This window comes from Thunnus albacares, chromosome 23, assembly GCF_914725855.1.
Source record: "Thunnus albacares chromosome 23, fThuAlb1.1, whole genome shotgun sequence".
NCBI lineage: Eukaryota > Metazoa > Chordata > Actinopteri > Scombriformes > Scombridae > Thunnus > Thunnus albacares.
The window spans coordinates 2,171,324-2,177,296 of record NC_058128.1 but is presented as its reverse complement, the minus strand read 5'-3'; positions in this window follow the sequence as shown (position 1 = coordinate 2,177,296).

The window sequence follows — 5,973 nt, the reverse complement described above, 5'->3', positions numbered from 1 at the left end:
CTGAGAGGAGTAAGAAGTTCAAACATATGATTTATCATCGTTTGCACCAATTAAAACGATCAATCAGGTGTTTTTGGCTGATGGAGACGCTGAGAGCAGAAAGCTTCTCCATCAGCTGGAACCAGAGTTTCATCATCATTTCAACTTTCATCCCAAATATTTCGACCTCTACAAGATATTTTATTCCCGCCAAAAAAGCAGAACAGATCAATTTATCCAGATGATGACAGATGTCTGAGAACTCGTCTCTAAAATGTTCAGAACTGCAACCAATCATCATTTTCAGTATTGATTATTGATCATTTGATTGATAAAAACACCAGAAAACAGTAAAAAAAAAATAAAAAAATTATTATTATTATTATTATCATTATTGTTATTATTATTGGTGGTGGTGAAAATGTGAAAAGGGGTCATTTTTCTTTTTTTTCTTTTTTTTTTTGTCCACAACATCTGTATTTACTCTTCTTAAATCTGGACTAGATTAATATTTAGAATATTTTTAATTTTTTTTTTAATAAAGTTATTATAATTTTTATTTACTTTATTTGTTTTACATAGTTTTAAATAGTTGAAGCCTTTATTTTGTTTGATACGACAGAGAAACTGGAATATCAGACGGTCAGTGAAACCACGAACGTGTCATCGAAGGTCATGAAGCAACATTTCCAACATTACTGTGAAATCTCATCACAACTCAGTCTGACTCATTTCCAAATCCCGACTACAGCTGCCTGCAGACGACCGCTGCAGTCTGGCACTACCTCATTTCCTGTATCCTGAGCTCATCGCCTAAAACACACACACACACACACACATGCACACACACACACACACACACGTGCACACACACACACACACACACACACTGCAAGCTTTCTTCCTCTTCTGTGCACACATGTTGCTGTGAGGTTTTTTTTTTAAATGTCACTCTGGTGAAATCTCTCCGTCCAGGTTTCTGTGACGCTCCGTGATGTCACATGTTGAACCTTTAATGTCGCATTAATCTGACAAATGTCCAGCTTCAAAAGATCATCAGGTAAAGTGCAGGTCAGGAGTTTCACTTCTGCTTCTTTAAAACACTCTGGAGACAAAAATCCTCTCATTTCTGAGTGAAACGTACCAACAACCATTAATCGATCAGTCATCAGAAAACTAACCGCCAACTATTTGGAGTCATTTTTTAACCCTTACATACTGTTCATATTCTGATCCTTCACAGTATCTCTTCATCATCAGCATCAGCATCTATTTTTCATCCATAAATACATTATTAGTCGTTATTAAACAGGATATTGATCCTTAATGAAACTTTCAGAGAGCGTTTTCTTTACACTCTGCACTCATAAAACAACCAACATTTAAAGAAGGTGACTTATAAAAATGTAAATAAAACAAACAAATACATAAACAATAAAAGATAATAATAGATTTGACAGAAAAGGGTTTAATAGCAGCTACTTTAAAAGAATTAATTGAATAAGACAACAATTAAAGATAATTAAATGGTTAAACAGCTCAAATAATAAAGGAAAATAGGAGCAATAAAAGAATACCAAACAAAATAATTAAATTGTAATAAAACAAACAAATATTACAAATTATATGATAATAAAACCATCAGATCTAAATTCAAATAAAGCATCTTTAATGTGTTTTTGGGAACCGTCACATGTGACCTCGTCCTGTTTCTGTTCACTGGCAGCTCTGCTGGGATTCACTGTCTAAACTCAGCTTTTATATTTATATATATATATATATATATATATAAAGTGTGTGGTGGATTTTTCCCACCCACAGATGTTGCCATTATAATTGATGTTACTCAACATAGTTTTTGAACTGTACAGTTCTGGATCACTTACAAGAGTCTGACATGAAAAATGGCTGAACTTGTGGAGGGCGCCGAGCCGCTCTGAACACCAGCGTCACATAAAAAACATGTCATGTTACTATGAAGAAGCACAGCAGCATGTTAGCTGTTACATAAGATCATTTACTGGGAATTTCAACTTCTATCTGCTGATTTATAGCGAACTGAAGTGCAGCGCTGGAAAGTAAATAAATACATTTACTCAAGTATTTAAGTACAGTTTAGAGGTACTTGTACTTTACTTGAGTATTTCCATGTGATGCTACTTTCTACATTTCAGAGGGAAATATTGTACTTTCTACTCCACTACATTTATTTGACAGCTTTAGTTACTTTTCAGATGAAGATTTGACACAATGGATAATATAACAAGCTTTTAAAATACAACACATTGTTAAAGATGAAACCAGTGGTTTCCAACCTTTTTGTCTTTTGACGTCTTACAAAAAGCAGTGTGTAGTCGGGGTCACATTTCACATGTCTATGAGTTGTTAACAGCTCCACCAAATAGTGATTTTTCCCTCTAAACTTCTCACATGCTTTCATTTCAATAAATGTTCAAATGATCCAATATTTCAGCAAAAATCAAAGATTAGAGAAAAAGTCCAAAAACTGAAAACAGATTTGTGTATCAGAACTTTGTTTTTTCTTCTTTCCTCTCCCATTAATCATCTCACCACCCCTCAGATTTATCTGCTGACCCTTTGGAGGGGCCCGACCCCTAGGTTGGGAACCACTGGACTAAACTAGCTAACTGTATATAAAGTAGTGTAAACTAGCTCCACCTCCAGCAGCTACAACAGTAACATGCTGCTCTAACACTGATGCTTCACTATTAATAATCTAATGATGTCATATATAATAATATATCAGTCAGAGGGACCAAACCACTACTTTTACTGCAATACTTTAACTACATCAAGCTCATAATACTTATGTACTTTTACTGCAATACTTTAACTACATCAAGCTCATAATACTTATGTACTTTTACTGCAATACTTTAACTACATCAAGCTCATAATACTTATGTACTTTTACTGCAATACTTTAACTACATCAAGCTCATAATACTTTTTACTGTAGTAGGATTTTTCATGCAGGACTTTTACTTGTAATGGAGTATTTTTACATTGCTGTATTAGTACTTTAACTGCATTAAAGGATCTGAATACTTCTTCTACTGCTAGTTAAATGTCATTACTCAGCAGAAGAAGTGAGTTCATGGGTGAGTCGAGTGTCTGCGGTTGATTTGTAACTCACCTTTAAACCGTTAAGCTCCCATATTTTTGTACCACTGTTTCCTCTGTGTCGGTTTAATCTCTCATGTTTTTGTAAGTTTGTATGAACTAAATACAGTAAAATAACATTGTTGATAGTCGGCTCAAAACTAAAATACATTTGCAGTCAGAGTCCTTCAACTCCTGAAGAGTTTAAAAGTTTCTATTTCCACAATGTTTTTGTATATTTTATTGTTTTAACTGAGTTATATTTTATTCTCCGTATTCTCTCATGTTTTTCCTATGTAAGGAAGTAAAGGACGGAATAAAAGTGATGTTTACCGAACTTCAGCTATCGACAGCTTATGATTGTGTGCCAGTAATCTTGGTTTTTAGTGGATAAACAGAAAACTCTTCCAATCTGAGCCATTTCGAGTGTAAACCTTTCCATTTTTATTGTATTTCTGTATCAAGAGTAATAAACAATGTAAAAAATAATGCTTATCCCAATTTTATACTTTATTCTAATGGTTCACAGAATCTACAATGTTTATCTGTTCCATAATATAAGGTTAGTAAGGTTAGTACTGCAACAGAAAACAAGCAGATTTAGTCTGCACACTGAAATCTGAGTTTACTTAAGGACCCTCCAGACATGTTTGAAGAAATAAAAATACTGAATGTAAAAACAAACTCTGCACGTACATCATTCTGCACAGTGGAAGAAGAAAAACATGTTTTTTTGAGTGGAGGGGGAATGAACCACATACAGTACATGCACTCAAAAACCTGCTTCAACTCAGCATGAAGTATGTAACGGGGACATGAGCGTGATTAACTCGGGTATATAATGCACACACGACATGGTCTGATAATGTAGGACACATCACACCGGTGATGTCACAGTGAACTATAAAACCTACACCGGAGGCGTCGACAGCAGAACCACAAGAACACAAAACCAGACTGTGGTTTCACTGAGTGTTGAAGACTCTGACGCTGGTTTGTCTTGTTGTATGAGCTGCAGACAGATCCAGGATCCAGTGACTCGCCTCCTGTCTGCAGCTCTGCAGGAAGCTTCACGTCTTTAACATCTTGTGGCCTTTGTAATTAAATGGATCCAGTTAGATGAAATTACAGCTGGTGATGTGACAGCTGAGTGTAAGTGGGCTGAGAGGCAGATGGTGATTATTCATGAACACCTTGAGTCACTGGGCCTCATGTAGGAAGCACCAACAGATTTGTTCTTATGGCACATATGAGTAATTTAAGAGAATATTAAAATATGAATACCTTTTTTATATATATATTTAGAATTTGCTTTGAGGTACAAACGAAATTACAAGTGGTCGTTAATGTCATGAACAGACAGTCTGACTTTCTTAACAAGACAAAAAACATTCAGCCTCTATATTTATATTCTGGGGCTCTGCTGGAATAAAAACTCCTTATTTATCTTCTACTGGTCCTTTATGCAGCCCCTCAGTTCAGCCTCTGTCTGAAACAGGCCGTTTTAGCTCCTGTCTCTTTAAGGCCCCGCCCTCCTGATGAGCTCGCTCTGTTCTGATTGGTCAGCTTCAGGAAGCTTCCTCCGGCTCCGGAGGCTACGTAAACAAACTATAGTAGCAGGATTTCACTCCTTCTTCTCCTTCTTTACTCCAAATGTCAACTTCTCAAATCCATCCGTACATGTTGGAGCAGAACAACACATGGAAACACCTTAGCAACCACCTTGGCAACCACCTTAGCAACAAAGGCAACCGAACAGACGGCCATTTGTGGTCATGTGCGAACAATCTGACGTCATTACAAGGAGGACGTAGCGATAACTTTGCAAATGAAGCGTTCAGAGCAGGTTGAAGCCCTGACTTTAGACTTGCAGGCAGCATTTCTACATAGGTTCACCTCAAGTTTTGAAACTTTGACCCTGTTTAACATCAGAACAGGATATAAATAACAGAAATCCACTAAAAGCTGAATATGTACCCTTTAAATATGATGCTGAAATCAACTTAAATCAAATATATAATGAAAACAAACTAAAATAAATACTCTGCTCAGCATATCATCAATTTAGTGAGAGACTTTCTAGATTTTAGTATTTTTAATGTCATGATTCATAACACAGAAACTTCTACATTTCCGTAGTCGCTGTTGGACAGAGCTGCATTAAACTGTTGTCAGACTGACATTTACTATTGAGGTGTCACCAAGAGGAGCGTTGGTATGGTTGTAAACATACAATAAATCGCGAGAGTTAGCATTGCTAGCGTGTAGTAAAGTGGGCTTCTCTTGTAAACTACTTCATCATACAGTTACAAACCAAGAATAGGCATATAAACAAACAATATTTCCAGAATCAGAGGTCAGTCCTTCCTCTCTCTCTTTAACTGGCTGGAACCATCAGGGTGTTTCTGCAGCTCTCCCAGACTATGTTAGTGCCCTGGGCGAGATTTTAGATTGGAGCCCCCCACAAAATGCAACATTAGCAACTCCAGTACAAGAACTTCAAATATGAATTCACACTACAATGAGGTGCAACAATGGTACCTCCAGCCCAGAGAAAGTCCTCCTAGTCCTTCAGACACAAAGCCAAGTGGGGGTCAAGGCACCATTCAGCGAGTGTTTGGTGACATGGCCTGAGGTAGCACATAACGTTTGGTGGCTGTTGGGCAAAAACTGACCAATCAGTAAAAACAAACCAGATGAAAATCCATCTAAGAAAATGGGGGGGGGGGAGAGGAAAAGGAGGGAGAACAAGAGCATATTTCCAAAAGTTTTATATAAGTATAAAAGTCCTACTCATTTGGTGGCGACTATGTGGCCTATGCCACAGGCCGCCTCTGGTCCAGTATCATGTTGTGTTGCAGCTGACAGTAT